Here is an 18,364-nt window from a genome sequence, read left to right on the forward strand (position 1 = left end):
TGGTCGAGGACCTGGGTTCAGTCCCCCGCACACACAGGCACACATTTGAATGTGATACACAAGGTCATTGTGTTCGAATGACACCAAGCAGAGGTGCTCAACGTGCATGGGGCAATGATGAAGAAATGATCCTGATAATCTTGGGGGAAATTCAGCAGGTCCTAGAACCAGGCTGTTTTAAAGGGAAAGCGGTGAAGGGAGGCAAACCTGAGACATACCCGAGGCTTGGTGTGTCTCGGAAACTCTGCTCATTCCATGTGTGTGTGTATATACAGATCCCTATCCCAAACCCCATACAATAATTATGGATAAACAAAATAAATAATTCTACAGTTTTTGCATTTAGGTAAATGTGACTTTTCAAAGAGAATGCTAAAAAAATACCCCACACTTTTGGAGGAAGTTTATAAAATTAATTCTACAATTTTGCACGCATGTGCTCAGAGACTTCACTTTGGGGCACATGGAGTTTTTTCTAGGATTTGTTTTGACTCTATTTTTTTGAGACGAGGAAATTCGATGTGACTCTGGCTTGCATGGCCTACACTATGCAGCATAGACTGTGCTGGTCGGGTTTTTTTTTTTAATGTACACTTGCTTGATTCATAATTTATGATTTTTTGTTACCAAAAATCCATCTTATTCAATCTCAATAGTCAGTGTTGGAAAGAAGCATAAAAGCCTGCACACGGTGGCATGTTTCCTCCGATATCTGTTTCATTGTCTGTGGGTGGCACACTGAACAATCAAATCCATATAAATGACTGCATCCCTGCAGCACTGATAACGAACTAACCAGCTGGACTAGAACTCTGTCCGCAGGTAACTGTCTAAAGGACAGCTCTTGCTTCCGTCATCCCTTGCTTTGATCACTTCTGGGGAAAGAAGAGAGCCTGCTGGCCACATGGAAATACATTAAAGCTAAATCTCCTCATATCCACTTCCAGAGGTGTCTTTAACGTGGGTTAAGGCCCCAGTTACAAGGCAAGCCCATGTCTGTGGTTGGCAACATTATTCTTCCTGCCTGTGTCTCCTCGGTGCTGGGCTCCCAGGTATGAGCCGCCATGCTCCGCATTGTAGCCGTTTCTAACATACTCACGTTCATTCTTAGCGGTCTTTACGTCCTTCTGGTGTGTGAGCAGTAGAAGCCTGGGAAAAGCCTTCGGGGCTTTAATAGCTTGCAGAGGTTGATGGAGAAGCTGTGGGTTTTTTTTTTTTAATGTACGTGCTCCCTCTAGTGTCAAGATGGGCATTGCTGCTTTCTCCATCATGTTCTGTATTTAGAACTTAAATGGTTTTAATGAATAAACTTTAAAAGTGCTTGCCCTTTGACGTTTTATCTTGCTTGCTTCTGAATAGGTCCCATGAGATTCAGGATGAGCCTCAAATTCTATTCTTGTCGTAATTTGTAATTATCAGTTTTCAGTAGTGTTTATTGAGTTTCAGACTACACCAAAATGCAATTATCACCTAATATGGATGAACTAATTTACTATGATTGTTCCAAGAAAGGGAGGTCATCCATTATCACCATAAAATGTGTTCATTGACAAATCTGTGGCCTCTTAAAAACTATTTTTGCATTTTCCGTAGTATCCCCATCATGCCTTGCAGAAAGAGCCCACCCTAGGCAGAGTCCTCTGAAGTCACCTCTAAGACTGTCACCTTCTGTCTTAGGGTTTCTATTGCTGTGAAGAGACACCATGACCTTGGCAACTCTTATTAAGGAAAACATTTAACTGGGACTGGCTTATAGATTTAGTTCATTATTGTCATGGCAAGAAGCATGGCGGCTTGAAGGTAGACCTAACCCTGAGAGTTCGACATCTGAATTGACAGACAGCAGGAGGAAGAGTGAGCCACTGGGCCTGGCTTGAGCTTCTGAGACCTCAAAGTCCACCCTAGTGACATGCTTCCTCCAATTAGGCCACACCACTCCAACAAGGACACTTGTCCTAATGCTTTCAAATAATGACACTCCCTATGAGCCTGTGGGGGCCGTTTCATTCAGACTACCATACCTTCTAAGATAGGGTCAGGCACAGACTACCACATGAGACTAACATTGCAGAGGACGGGGGAGTGAAAAGGGAGATCAGGGTTGAGTGCCGCATATCTGGCTTCTGCTTCATATTTTGTATCTGGTTTCTCATTTAAAACCTTAGAGAAATGCCATTCCATTCTTTTTCTACACACACCACACACACATATACACACACCACGCACACCACACATACACCACATCACTCATATACACACACCACACACACACATACACACACACCACATCACTCATATACACACACCAAACACACACACACACACACACCACATCACTCATATACACACACCACACACACACACATACCACATCACTCACATACACACACTATATGCACACACAAACCATACATACACATATACACCTCACACATACACATACATACCACATCACTCACATATACACACCACACACACACACACACACACATACACACTGCATCACTCACATACACATACCACATGTGTACGCACACCATACACACACACATACACACCACACATATATACCACATCACTCACATATACACCACACACACACACACACACACACACACACACACACCCCACACTTTTTAGTCTCTTACAAGACACAATAAGGTAGAAGAATGAAATGAATCTCCTCGGCTTGGCCTTTAAGCTCAGTTTCATGTAGGAGATTCATAAGTAAAGTGGAGTTCAGCTCTCTCGGAGGCAGAGGCCCCGATGCTAGGATACCCACCTGAAGAAGAAGAGTTTGTCAGGCAACTCTCCTCCTCAGAAGAGGGGATCCAGGTTGAGAATAAGGCATCAGCCATGCAGAGGAACACTGCCAGTGAAGGCTAGAGCCAACCGTCAGAAGCAGTAGGATGGGGAACAGCCCTTCACGAGAAGTGTAACCGCCCTGTGGACACTCAGAGACTTGAAGCATCCTGATGTGGGAGGTCCTTCTGTATATGTGTTGCTTTATTGGTTGATGAATAAAACTGCTTTGGCCTATGGCAGTACAGAATAAAGTCAGGCAGGAAATCAGAACAGAGATATAGGGAGAGAGTAGGCAGAGTAGGAAGATTCCGTGTAGCTGTCAAAGGAATCTTACTGGTAGGTCACAGCCTTGTGATGATACACAGATGAATAGAAATGGGTTAATTTAAGATGTAAGAGTTAGTTAATAAAAAGCCTGAGCTAATAGGTCAAGCAGTATTGTAATTAACATAGTTTCTGTGTGATTATTCAGGTCTGAGCAGTCAGGAAATGAATGAACAGCCTCCATTTAACAGCATTCTACCTACCAGAAGACAGTGGGGTCTCAGGGACTGCATCTCTGCCCTCTACCTGCTTTACTGGGGGAAATGACAGCCTTGGTGGAGGTTCTTGGCTAGAAACCACTGAAGCCATCTTAAGCACTTGTGTGCCCAGGTCCAAAGCTACTTCTGTCTCTGAAACGAAATGTGACCAGGTCAACAGCTTATTTCTGAATATCTAATTTATGGTGTATATGTGGTGTGTGTGCATGTGTATGGTTGTGGTTGTATAGATCAGAGGACTCTTGTGAGTTTATTGTCTCTTTTCACCATGGGCTCCTCAGATGGAGCTCAAGCCAGAGATCAAACTCAGATCATTAGGTTTGTACAGCAGGTGCCTTTACCCACAGAGCTATCTTGCCAGCGCAAGTGTTGATGTTTTAATCAAAGTAAGAATACCAGGAGTGATTTGGTGGCTGTATAGGATAAAAGTAATACAGCCATCTGTAGACACAGGCAGCATCCTAACCTGAAGGTGACTCAGCCTCACACCTTGAGCTCAGTTAAGTGCACTGGTACCCCAGCCACACTGGTACAATTACCAGGTGGAATTTTCTCTTTTAGTGAAGGTGATGCTGACAGTGAGGAGGAAAGCTCACGAAATGTGTGCAGTCCAGATTACCCACAGAGAGCCCTTAGACTACACCGTGAGTGTGGCATGTAGGCTTGGCAGTTCAATCTGCTACTGAGTGCTAACCACCTAGGACAGTGAAAAACAAAACACAGGCTGCTTAAACAGATGTCTGAGTGTCTGTCTGCTCTGCTTCCAAGACAGCTGTCAAACTGTGTCAGGGTGATCAGTAGAGAATATTCTAAAACCTGGCTCGCCTGTATAGTTTAGTTCATTCTTTACTGCCATGAACCCTCGTTTACTTTGTATATTATTTGACTCAATATTCTTCTTCAACATTTCTAACTGAGGAAATATTTTTATTTTAAAGTAGAAAATTAGCATGTTACAAGTTGAGAAAATGGAACCCAAATACTCCAAAGATAATTTTCAAATATTCTGTTTTAAGGACAGACTCTCACTGTAGTTGAGGCCGAGACTGGTCTCAAACTCACTAAGCAGCCCAGGTGGAAAATGGTGGTTTAAAAAGGCAAAAAGGGAAATCCCGTGTTAGGATGACGTGTTTAATTTTGATTGGACAAGTTTATTAGGTGAGCCAAAGGGGGCTTTTGATTGCTGGAGTGTATTCTCATGGTTTGTACCAAGGCAAAGTGAATGGAGGAGAAGGGCATGATCTGCCAGAGCCGTGTTTGCTGTGCTTGACCTGGCCAGAGTCCCTTCAAGTAAATGAACATTCACCTGGAACTTCTAAGATGAGGCGGAAGCTCAGAGTGCATACGATGGCCTTTAACTTTACTTCTTTAAATTAACCTTTTTTATAACATTCATTTATTTATTGTGCATGTGTGTGGGCACACCTGTGGCATGGAGCCTGTGCTGAGGTCAGAGAACATTTTGAGGGAGTTCTCTTTTTCCACCACATGAGTTCTGTTCCACACATTGAATTCAGATGGCCAGACTTGGCTGCAAGCGTCTTTATCCATCATTCTGGACCTGACTTCTTTGAATTTTAAGGGAAGCCATTTAGTGATCTAAGTAAATCAAGATGTCAGATGAAGTAAGGAAAGGGCCGTTCATCTGACTTTGTAGCAGGGGTTTAATCCTTTTTTTTTTTTAAAGGTATCTTTTCTAGAGGTACCCAAAATGTCCTGACATATCAGAATTCTGTCCAACAAACACTGATGAATACTTTTCTCTATCTAAAACAGTCCCAGAGACAAGCACAGTCCAGAGAGATGGACAGCAGTTACTCTTACTCCGTGGCCTAAGGTTTCTCATGTTCCCCCTGTTGAAAATGGCAACAGTTATTTTTAATAAGATGAAGCCTTACAGTAAAACTACAATCTGTTTATCTCTTCTCATTAATTACTTGGAAGAATGCAAAAGCATTTCCATAGCAATTCCTTCCAGCTTAATCACCAGCGTAAAGATATTCTTGCAGATACTCTGTCTTCTTAATGGCTAACATTAATAACATTAAAATAATTTAATTTATCAAGTGTTCTGCTCATCGGTTCTAATTTAGGATGCCCGACAATTCATTAATAAGGAATCCAGTTTGCAGATATTTGTGTGTAAACTGTTTCAGCCATGTCAGTACTATGCTATCACTGTATGGGGAGAAAGGGGCATCAGTTTCATTGGACAGAAATATATAAAAAGGATAGCTCTCTTTTCACAAATCTCTAAAGCAATGGAAAGCTATGACTTTTAATAAGATAAGTGTTTAGTGGTATGGCTGCTCTTTGTAGTTTTCCAGTTATGAGGGTTTTGAGCCAGGCATAGAAGTACACACATGTAATCCCAGTTTCCAGGAGTGGAGGCAGAAGGACTGGGATTTCCAGCTAGCCTAGGCTACATCAAACTTTGTCTCAAAACAAAGAAACTCAAATTTGCATCTTCTGAATATTTACTAGCAGTCCCTCTTCAGATGAGCTGGGTGTATTATTAGTCATGGGCTAGTTTATACGTTGGGGAACTGGTGTCTTGGGTTATAGGGGGACTGGTGGTTTAGGTTCTAGATTTACAAATATTTTCACAATTTCGCCTGCGTCAATTTTTTAAGAATCAGATATTTTTATCTGATGCCTGAAAAGGGGCTTTGAGTTTGAAAGGTTTTGTTATTTGATTTTTGTTCTTCTGGGAACAGAATTATAGCTGGACAGGTTTTGGTATTTTGGTTTATTTGTCTGTTTGCTTGATGATTCTGACAGTGTTTCATGTAGCCCAGGCTGCCCTGTAATTCCCTATTTGAGAAGGATGACCTAAACTCTTGATTCCCCTGCCAAGTGTGACATACAGCCATTTGCCACCGAGCTCAGCCTTGGACAGGACTTTGTTTCTTTGTTACTTTGCTTCTGTCCCAGTGTAAAGAAGCTGCTCAGTATCCCGTTTCTCCATTGGCTTCTAAGACGCTATCTAGCTTCATTCTTGACTTTCTCTCTCTCTGCATGAGGTATCCCCTGCTCTATTTTCACAATTTTTATCCTTTATCATTCATTTTCACTAACTCGATCATTGTGTTCCCTGTAAGATTTTCTTTTTTAAAATAGTATTTACATATGCACACTTGTCCACAAAGGCCAGAAGAGTATGCCAGTCACCTAGAGCTGGGTGTGAGTTGCCCAGCATGAGGGCTGGGAACCAAGCTTTGGTGGCTGGAAGAGCAGCAAGCACTGTTAACTGCCGGGCTATCTCTCCAGCTTGTGTCCCATTTCATATTTAGGGATTCGTTAAACTTCTTGGGCCTAAAGACTTATAGTTCTCCTAACTTTACCAGTTAATTCTCCAGTTATTTTCTCTTCCTTCTTTCCTCTCTTTTGAGGACCAGAACAAAAAGTTTACTAAGCTCTTGACTGGCCAAAGCACAGTGATCTCTGTTTGTCTGTCTCAGTTTCTCTTCTTTGTCTCCCAGATATTATCTCTTTCTTGTACATTTTGAATAATTTCAATTGCTATGTCATTGTAATAGTCAGAGTTCTTCAGAGGAACAGAACTGATAGAATGAATCTATGTATACATATAGACAGTGGATGTATTAAAGTGGCTTAAATTATCTGTAGTTCAGATAATTCAACAATGGTTGTCTACCAATGAAAAGTCAAAAAATCCAGTAGTTGTTCAGTCCATGAGTCTGGATGTCTCAGCTGATCTTCAGTGTACTCTGGGATTCTGAAGAAGTAGGCGCTAATGCCAGTGAAGGAATGGACTTGCCAGCCAGAGTGATGGCACACAGGCAAAGAGAGAGATTCCCTTCTCCATGTCCTTTTTATAGACTGCCAACAGGAGGTGTGGCCCAGATTAAAGGTGGATCTGAATTAAAAGTAGGTCTTCTCACTTGGAATGATTTAAGCAAGAAAAACTTCCTGCCAGATGTGCCCAGCCTCCTGGGTTTTACTCAACTCCTGATGTAGTCAAATTGACAGCCAAGAATGGTCTTCACATTCACCAAATTATTCACCTTCTTTCTGCAGTCATAACCTGCCTTAGTCCTATATATTTATTTTTCTCAGATGAGTTTTTCCTTGTTTGAAGTACTAGTTGGGTCTCCTTCATGTCCTTGATGCTGTATTCAGTCTTTCCCGTAATGGCTTAGCCTAGGAATGTGGCGACAGTTCCTCTTCCAGCCTCCTCCTTTACGCATCAGATTTATCACCACTGTATCTGCCAGTCATCTCTTTGTCAGTTCTCCTTCTGGACTCCTGTTGAGTCACTCTTTTCCTGCTTGTCTGACCCTGAATTTTCTCAGATAAGAAGTTATATTTCTGGGGACGGTGGAGGCCATGCAGCGTTGCCGTTACTCTGAGCAAAGAACTGTGGGCAGAGGAAGTCGGGGTTAGAGAGGATTGGGAGACAGATACTTTGCTGTGCTCAAATCGAAGTCAAGGGTGCAAACATGCAGAGCAATAAAACCTTTAACTTGGAGAAGCAGAACCATACTCCAAGGAAGCACCATCAGCATCACCACCAGCAGCACCATCAGCAGCAACAGCAGCAGCAGCAGCAACCACCCCACCAATACCTGCAAATGGACAGCAGGCCAGCAGCCAGAATGAAGGTTTAACCATTGACCTGAAGAACTTTAGGAAACCAGGAGAGAAGACTTTCACCCAACGAAGCCGTCTCTTTGTGGGCAATCTTCCTCCTGACATCACTGAGGAGGAAATGAGGAAACTTTTTGAGAAATATGGGTAAGCAGGCGAGGTTTTCATTCATAAGGATAAAGGCTTTGGCTTTATTCGCTTGGAAACACGAACCCTAGCGGAAATTGCCAAAGTGGAGTTGGATAATATGCCACTCCGTGGAAAGCAGCTACGTGTGCGCTTTGCCTGTCATAGTGCATCCCTTACAGTCCGCAACCTTCCTCAGTATGTGTCCAACGAACTGCTGGAAGTAGGCTTTTCTGTGTTTGGTCACGTGGAGAGGGCTGTGGTCATTGTGGATGACCGAGGAAGGCCATCCACATCCATTGTTGAGTTCTCAGGGAAGCCAGCTGCTCGGAAAGCTCTGGACAGATGCAGTGAAGGCAGGGAACAACAACATCCATTGTTGAGTTCTCAGGGAAGCCAGCTGCTCGGAAAGCTCTGGACAGATGCAGTGAAGGCTCCTTCTTGCTAACCACATTTCCTTGGCCTGTGACTGTGGAGCCTATGGACCAGTTAGATGAGGAGGAGGGACTTCCAGAGAAGCTGGTTATAAAAAACCAGCAATTTCACAAGGAGCGAGAACAGCCACCCAGATTTGCACAGCCGGGGTCCTTTGAGTATGAGTATGCCATGCGCTGGAAGGCACTCATTGAGATGGAGAAGCAGCAGCAGGATCAAGTGGACCGCAACGTCAAGGAGGCTCGTGAGAAGCTGGAGATGGAGATGGAGGCAGCACGCCATGAGCACCAGGTTATGCTAATGAGGCAGGATTTGATGAGGCGTCAGGAAGAACTTCGGAGAATGGAGGAGCTGCATAACCAAGAGGTTCAGAAACGAAAGCAGCTAGAGCTCAGGCCGGAAGAGGAACGCAGACGCCGTGAGGAAGAAATGCGGCGGCAACAAGAAGAAATGATGCGGCGACAGCAAGAAGGATTCAAGGGAACCTTCCCTGATGCGAAAGAACAAGAGATACGGATGGGCCAAATGGCTATGGGAGGTGCTATGGGCATAAACAATAGAGGCGCCATGCCCCCTGCTCCCGTGCCAACTGGTACCCCAGCTCCTCCAGGACCTGCCACTATGATGCCAGATGGAACTTTGGGATTGACCCCACCAACAACTGAACGTTTCGGGCAAGCTGCTACAATGGAAGGAATTGGAGCAATTGGTGGAAATCCTCCTGCTTTCAACCGTCCAGCTCCTGGAGCTGAATTTGCTCCAAATAAACGCCGCCGATACAAAAAAAAAAAAAAGTTATATTTCTGAAAATAATTTTAAGTTTTGTTTCAGATGCAGTTAATTACGGAAATAACTTGACTTTCCAAGATTGGCTGTTGGATTTGTTGGATGGGAGCAGGGCAGCTATTAGTGGCCACTGGTCTTCTAAGAAATCTACCTATCAGTGCATAAATTGTGTAGCTTTCTAGTCCAGCAGAAGAAGCATAAATTATCTCCAGCCACATTTGAGCATCTTCTTTTAGGTGATTTTCTTTCAATCTTGTTTTCTTTCTTTCTTTCTTTCTTTCTTTCTTTCTTTCTTTCTTTCTTTCCTTTCTTTCTTTTTTTCTTCCTCCCTCCCTCCCTCCCTCTCTCCCTCTCCCTTCCTCCCTTCCTCCCTTCCCCTCTCCCTTCCTTTCTTTTTCTTTCTTTCTATATCTGACATGATTTCATATAACCCAGAATGGAGCTGAATTTGCTGTATAGCTGAAGGTGACCTTGAACTTCTGGTCCTTCTCTCTCTGCCTAGCAGGTGTGTACTACCATGCCCAGCTTTTGTTCAGTGCTACGGACTAAGCTGGGGCCTTTGTGTCTGCTAAACAACTCTATCTTATGTTCTTAGGAGCAATTGATGACCAGCACCTATTGAAATACTAGTTGTGAATATTTGAAACTTTCTTTCCGCCCTGCTGCTCAACCTGTGAACTCCGTGCACATTGACCTCATATCTGTTTAACCCAAGGTGGCACTGGGTTCCTACCAATGTAGCAGGGAAGCCACCTCAAGAAGTAAGATGGGACAGTCATGGGTGTATGAATGTCCTGGGCTGGCATAGTGAACATCACAGGCTTAATCAGCAGGGTGATTTTCTCAGTGTTTGCGACAATGAAGATGCCTTGGGAATTTGCTTCTTCCGAGGCCCTTCTGGCTTAAAGATGGGTGCCTTCTTGCTTGGCCTTGACATTTCTTTGTCATGCATGTGTTCCCTGCATTTTTGTGTATTTAAATTTTCTATTCTTATAAAGGACAAGTCAGATTGGCTTAGGGCTTATCAGAGTGGTCTCATTTTAGCATCAACCCCTCTCCAAACCCCACCACACTCTGAATTCTTGAGAAACAGGCTTTCAACTTAAACTTTCCGAGAAAGTGTTTAAGAGCATGTAACACAACTGCCTGTAACTATAGCTCCGTGTGGCCTCTACAGGCACCCGCATACATGTGCACATGCATATATTCACATGAGTAAAAAATAAAACAAAGTTTAAAAAAGAATTTAGAGAGAGAGAACTTAGCCTTTGGCAGTGGGGTTGCTCCCCTTTTCCAGTCTCTTGTGAATCACTATTCTGACTCCCAGTATCTCAGCTCTTTCACATTTTTTTTGCCTATTTTTTAGTTGACTCAGGAGGGAGACAAACTGGTAACTTGTTACACCATCTTAATTAGAAGCAGAAAATTGTGACTCTTTTTTAAGAGTAAAATATATTAGTTTTTTTATTCTAGCTTTCCTTATGTTAAGGTGTTTTTATATTTTTAAAAGTTTACAATTTTTTTCTTACTTAAGTAAGTACCAAGACCATGGCGTCGGCATCATTGTTGGAAGTCCACCTACTTTTCCCTTGACTCTGAAATACAAGCGATCATTAACGCACGGGCACAGTGTAAGACTCCATTGCTGAGCCTTCTTTTCTTTCCTTTGATCTGGTGTCGTATTCCTGGCTACTCTTGTATGTTCTTAATTTTAAAAGGTACAAAGTTTGGATTTGCTAGTTGGTGAGAAAGAACTAATTTCACGCCAATGAAAACGAATATAGGCTTAGCTTCTGTCTTCATTGCTGTAACGGTGATTGTGAGCTAAGTCAGAAGTTGCTTGTCTCATACAGATCTGTAGCCACTCGGGTGTTCAAAGGAAGAAGAACTGACTCCCTCTTGTGTTCAAGGGGACAACTGGCTCCCTCTAGTGGTCAAGAAAGGAGCTGGCTCCTGTGTCTTTTAGCCTCTTGTACCAAGAAGCGTCACTCCAATCTTTCACAAGGCCAAGTTCCCTCTGGGAGTCCTGTCTTTGTTCCAAGTCATTCTCTCATAGGCATTTTAAGGAACTCTGTTGTCTTAACTTCATAGGTCTTCAAAGACCCAAACTTTAAAGAATCTTAAAATCTCTTGCACATTCCCAGGTACAAGAGATAACTTTATCTTATCCGTTACTCTGCTTTGAGAAGGAATCTCCTCTTGCTAGGCTGTTCTTGGTGATGCTCTTGTCTCAGTATCCGGAGCACGAAGATCGCCTGTGTTCTCCCCTTCCCACAGTATTCTCTCTGCTGCTATAGTGTTTTAGCCTTTGTAGAATTTCATGTAAAAAGAATCACACAGTAAGTAGTCCTTTTATTTTTGTTTTAAGGTAGTCTTTTTATATGGCTTCTTTTATTAAAAACATTCTAGAGATTTAGTACACTTAAAAATTGATTATTTAGTCTGTGTGTGTGTATGTGTGTGTGTGTGTGTGTGTGTGTGTGTGTGTGTGTGAGAGAGAGAGAGAGAGAGAGAGAGAGAGAGAGAGAGAGAGAGAGAGAGAAAGCGCATGCATGTGCATGCCTGGCATGTGCCATAGTGGATGTGTGAGTGCCAGAGGGGTTCTCTTCTCCCACCCTGTTTGATCCTAGGGACCCAACTCAGGTTGTCAGATTTGGTGGAAAGCACCTCCAGTAATTGAGCTGCCTCTGGCAAAGGTTCAATGTTCACCCTTTGTATGGGCTTTGTTTCTTTTTAAAGTCTAGAACAATATGCGGACTTAGCAATTGATAACCATTCAAATTGTTTTCATTTTTCTCTCCCTCCCTCCCTTCCTCCCTCTCTTCCTCCTTCCCTCCCTCCCTCCTTCCACTCTTACTGGAGATGAACCCCGGATCTTATACCCAAAAGGCCCTAAAAGACAACAGAAAAGCCTTAGACAATATAAATATTTCCAGCAAAGTAGCAGAATACAAATGAACATAGAAAAATGAGTAGCTTTTCTTTGTAATAATGACTATGTCAAGAAAGAAATCAATCATTCACAAAAGCTCCAAAACCACTAAAAATAGACAGAAATAAAAATTTGAGGGAGTAAAGCTAATCGCAAAGGTAAAAGACTGTTACAATGAAAACATTGAAACACTGAAGACAGATATTGAAAAAGACACAGGAAGGCGGAAGACTTTCCTTGCCCATGGATTAACAAAATCAATATTATAAAAGTTACTACATTAAAAATGGTAAATTATATATGTAATACAATTATTATGGGAATTCCAATTGTTTTCTGGGCAGAACCAAAAAAAAAACTCTTAAAATTTCTACAGAAGCACAAAAGGCTAAATAGAGACATGAAAGTACCTGATACCAGATTGGTGTGCTGGAATATGCTTTTAATTCCACCACTCCAGAGGCAGAGGCAGACGCAGGCTCTGTGAATCTGTGGCCAGTCGGGTCTGCATAGTGAGGTCCTGGCCAGTCAGGGCTACATAGAGAGACCTTGCTTCCAAAAATAAAGCAAAAACTGGCATTCAACTATACAGCAAACATGGACAAATGGGATAGAACCCAGAAATAACCCCCACAGGGGATTCCTACTTTGGACAAGGTCAGTCCCTTTAAAAATGGGCCAAGGAAACCAGATATCCACAAAAAGAAAGTTTATCCCTGTGCCTTACCCTGTAAACATTTTGATTCAAAAGGGATGAAAGACTTTAATATAAGACTTGGAACTCTGAAATTGTTGGAGAAAAACATAGGCAAGTCACGCTGTGATATAGGCACAGGCGAGGATGGTCTGAAAGGATTATAATAATGAGGAAATTGATCCCAAGAATTATCACATGAGACTGCATGAAAGTGAAAAGCTCTGGTAGACAAACAAACAAACAACAACCCCAGGAACAATCACCAGAGTGATGGGACGGCCTATAGAATGGAAAAAGAGTCTCTGCTAACTATGTATTTAAAAGAGGATTAATATGTAGAATATGTGAAGAACTTAAAAGATTAAGCTCCCCAAATCCCAAATCATCTAATGAATAAATATGGAAATAAGTTGAATGGGCAGATCTCAAAAGAAGAAACACAAAATGGTCAACAAATACATTTAAAAATATTTGGCATCCCTGGACACCAGAAAAATTCTAATTAAAAGTGCATTGAGAATCAGTGTCATCCATCAGAATGGCTATTATTGAGAAAATAAATATCATGTAGCTTAGGTGATGAGTGGGGACAGAGGAACCCTTATAGTGAGCTGGTAAGAATGCAAGCACATATAGCTACTATGGAAATCACTGTGGAATTTTCTCACAAATCTAAATACAGAGGTGCAGTGTGAACCAGATATACCACACCTGGGTATGCACTGAGGGATAAAACAGAGCTGTTTAGTTGACCCTTCATATTCTTGCAGCTTTAGCTACAACAGTCAAATGTGAAACCATTCCATCACCAGATGAGTGGATAAAGAAAATGAGGAGAACCCTGGCTTCTGTGGGACCAGAGAGACCTCTAGACCAGATCGCCAACCCCGTGGAATCAGAGGTCAGTATAGGACAAAAGCTTCAGCTCTGGGGTGCCCAGAGTTCCTAGAGAGACTGACTACAAGCTTAAATATTATAGATAAGTATCTATTAACTTATATTTCTTAATTATACATTACATTTTTAAATGAACTACACAATCACAATACCTTAATCAATAAATAACAAGATTGACCTTAAACTTGTATCAATAAACCAAGATCCATATCAATGCAAACCTCTATCGAATATCCCCCTTTAAATGTAAACAAACATTTATAGACAATATTTGGGAACATGGGCATAGTTTTTTCCATACTCCTTCCTGCTGATTGGGCACCCTGTTAATCAGGTCTTTTATGGTGTATCCTATGTGTTCGGTTCATCTCAGTCACCAGTTACACAGAATAATTTTTTTGAGGATGTTCATGGCGACCTTTCAGGGGTCGTGTTCCATCATACCACACCAGTCTGGAAGCAATCCATAGGGTCTCATCCTCTGTGGAAACAAGAAAAGAACCTCTTTTCCAAAGCAACATATCCTTAGACCCAAATTTGGAAGTTATGATGCCTTTATAATATACATGCTGGTTTAGCTTAGTAGTTCATACAATGAAATGTCTCTATGTACTTAGATCATTCACAGTCAAAAAACTCAAAGAAGAAACAATAATATATATAATCCAGATTCTCTGTATATAGTCCATTATTATGTGGCTTATTTTTCTTTACTCCTTTTAATCTATGACTGTCTGTACTCTGTCTCTTTAAAGACTTTATTTTTTAAAAGAGATTTACTTCTCTTTCAACTCTCTATACTCTTTTTCTTCTCTCTTTCAAGCCTACCTACATTTATCCAACTCTATGGCTCATATGGATTTGTCTTTATTGCATATCTATAATTATTTTCTGACCCGAATCGTTTCATAACACGCTAAGAGCTTCTTAAAATTTAAGCTGCAGCATTACAAGGTCAAGTACAGTACTGCCAGCATGGTGGAGCTGCTCGAGCCTCTGAGAGCCAAGCACACTGCCCCATTCTCAGGCACACATCCAGTCCATGTCACCATTAAGCAAACTACAGCAGTCTGCTCACAAACCCCATCCAACTACTTGGTCTCTCAAAAGAGCCAGGTCATACTGGCAGCATGTCCCAAAAAGCCTGCATTTCAAAATGATGTAGCTTTTTTTCTGCTGCTGCTGCTGAATCAGGAAAACCTCTCTGAAAGGAGCTGCAGCATGCCACCAGCAAACAGCAAGAAGCTGTGTTAAACTTTGTATTTTTTTGTCTGAAATTCCTTTTCAAGCCCTCTCATGTTTTACAAGGATGTAGTTGTCCATGTTGGTGCCAATCTGTTAAAGGAGCTGCTTGTTCATCATGGCCACCCAGAACTGAAATAACCACACAGAAACTATTTTAATTAAAATACTGCTTGGCCCATTAGCTCTAGCTTATTATTGGCTAATCTTTACATCTTAATTTAACCCATTTCTATTAATCTGTATATCACCACAAGGTCACGACCTTGTTTCAGCATGTCTATCTCTGGTGGCAGATCCATGGCATCCCCTGACTCTGTCCTTCTTTCTCCCAGCATGCAGTCTAGTCTTCCTTGCCTACCTAAATTCTGCCCTATCAATAGACCAAGGCAGTTTCTTTATTCATTAATGGTAATCACAGCAAACAGAGGGGACTCCAAAATTGCTATCTTTTGGTGTGTGATTTATTTCACTCAGGATGATTTTTCTAGCTCCATCTATTTACCTGAAAGTTTCATAATTTCATTTTTCTTAAAAGTAGAGTAATGGTGTAAATATACCATGTTTATAAAAATATCACTGTATTAGTCAGAGTTCTCTAGAGTAACAGAACTTATAGAATGAATCTCTCTCTCTCTCTCTCTCTCTCTCTCTCTCTCTCTCTTTACACACACACACACACACACACACACACACACACACACACACACACACACACATGAAAGGGACTTATTAGAATGAACTAGAGGCTGAGGTTCAGCTAATCTAACAGTGTATGTCTGTGAATGGATGGTCCAAGAATACAGTTGTTATTTAGTCCACAAGGCTGGAGCTTTTAGCTTGTCTTTAATGTATGCCAGAATTCCAAAGAGTAGGCTCTAATGCTACTGATGTAATGGATTTGATAGACCAAGCAGGCAAAGACAAAGGCTTCATTCTTTGATATTCTTGAATTGGCTTTCAGAAAAAGGCATGACTCAGATTAAAGATGAGTCTTCCTACCTCAAATGATGTGTATTGGAAGTGAATTTTCCTATTTGAAATTAATCAAAAATCCTTCACAGATACACTCCTCAAGTTTTGGGTTTTACTTAATTCCAGATGTAGTCAAGTTAACAACCGAGAATATTTACCAATATTACCCAGGTACAAACCTTGCAACCTACAACCGTGACATGCCTGCAAGATATACTGGGCCAATAGTGCCACAAATGCAATGGGAGTAATCAACCACTTTTTGAATGAATTTAATATCTATTGAATGAAATGGAACCCATGCCTGATATTACTTAAATGGCCAAGAACTTAAAACTATATAGGACATAGGCCTAGGAGAAAAATTCAATATTAATTTTCTGCTAAAGGAGCATAGCAGTAAAGTGACTCCTAAACACATTCTGCTATATCCATAGATCTCACACCAGACTTCACTAGAGAATAGACAACAACCATCAGTAGACAATAACCAACACAGAGACTCACAACTAGACAATGTTCAGAGAATGAGACTTTGGAACACTCCATCTTAAATGGGATGTCTCCATCAAACCCCTTCTTCTAGAACTCAGGGATCTATGAAGAAGAGGAGGCAGAAATACTGTAAGAGCCAGAGGTGATGAATGACTCTATGGAAATGGTGTCTCCCAGAGACAACAGAACTGAACACATATGAACTTACAGAGATTGTGACAGCATGTATAAGCTAGGCACATGTTCAACTCAGACTGGGTTCCCAACATTGAGATGGGGAGGTAGACATGGAGTTCCACCCCAAACCAAGAAACTATCTGCAATTGATACTTTCTGACAGAGGGAAAATTAGTTTTCTCCAATGAAGTGTCACTGAATATAAAAACCACAATCCAAGGACAGGCCTCAAGCCCAGGAGAAGGTTGCCAATACAAAACAAATTGTGGCTTTGTTGTTGTTATTGCTTTGTGAATTTTTCGTTTTCCATTGTATTGATTTTTGTTTTGTGCTTTTGTTAGAGAGAGAGAGAGAGAGAGAGAGAGAGAGAGAGAGAAGCAAAAGCATAAATCTAATTGTGTAGGGAGGTGAGGAGAGGAAGATCTGGGAGGAGTTAAGGGAGAGAAAACATGATTAAATATACTGTGCAAAAATGCTAGACTTAATATCTTAGTTACCTTTTATTGGTGTAATAAGGTAGCCTGACCAAGGCAGCTTATAGAAGAAGGAGTGTTTGTGGTGTTTACTGTTTCAGAAGATGAGTTCATGACCTTCATGGTGGGGAGCATGGCAGGAGGTAGGCAGGCATGGGGCTGAAACAGTAGCTGAGAACTCACACTATGATCCACAAATACTGAGAAGAGAGAGCTAAACGAGAATGGCCTGGACTTTTGAAACCTCAAAGCCTATCCAAAGTGACACATCTTCTCCAACAAGGCCACACCTCCTAATCCTTTCCAAATCATTCTATCAACTGGGGACCAAGTTGTCAAACATAAGAGCCTATGAGGGCCACTCTCATTTAAACAGTCTAGCAAAATAAAATATCACCTAACCCATTTATAGGATATAATAAACCTCTGTCTATAATAACCTTGAATGTCAACAGCCTTGGTGGATTACTATAATGACATAGACAAAGTTCAAACTCATCAGAAACATACTTTAGCAAGAAAGATAGCTAAAAACTTAGTACCAAAGGATGGGAAACAAACTACCAAGGCAATGGGAAATGTAAACAAGCTAGAGTTTTTAGAGCAGACCAAGTAAATGTCAAACTAAAGCTAATTAGAAGAGATAAAGGGGGAGATTAAATATTATTAAGAGGAGCAATTCATTTTGAGGATAAAATAATTGTAAACCTTTATGCACAAGATATTGGGGTCTCTAATTTCATAAAATAAACATTGAAGATATAAAGCCACATAAATCCTGACATGATAATAGTAGGGAAATTCAATAACCCATTCTTACATTTAGACAGGTTTTTCAAACTAAAAGCAAATGAAGAATTTCAAAGCTAAATAAACTGGATGAACTAGTCTTAATAGATATATACAGAATATTTTATTCAACAGACAGTAAATGCATATTTCCTCTGAATCACATTGAACCTTTTCCAAAATTGACCACACCATAAGACACAAGTCAAACCTCAATTAACAAAAAGAAATTCCTTGTGTTTTATCAGACCATATTTTCAACAAAATTTGAAATCAACAAGATAAACTATAGAAGTCACAAAGAATCTAGGCGATTAAAGAATACATTTTTAAATGAGCAGCTAACCATCCAAGAAGTTATAGAGGACATTTAAAAAAATTC

General features: G+C 41.1%; 2 pseudogenes; both read left to right on the top strand.

Annotated features, from left to right (window-relative positions):
* Window positions 1-7,677: 7,677 nt before the first annotated feature.
* LOC148123528 (non-POU domain-containing octamer-binding protein pseudogene) lies at window positions 7,678-8,438 on the top strand (annotated as a pseudogene).
* A 73-nt stretch (window positions 8,439-8,511) lies between these two features.
* On the top strand, window positions 8,512-9,326 carry LOC148123529 (non-POU domain-containing octamer-binding protein pseudogene; annotated as a pseudogene).
* The last annotated feature ends 9,038 nt before the right edge of the window (window positions 9,327-18,364 follow it).

This window comes from Myodes glareolus, chromosome 1, assembly GCF_982192425.1.
Source record: "Myodes glareolus chromosome 1, mMyoGla1.1, whole genome shotgun sequence".
NCBI classification, from domain to species: domain Eukaryota; kingdom Metazoa; phylum Chordata; class Mammalia; order Rodentia; family Cricetidae; genus Myodes; species Myodes glareolus.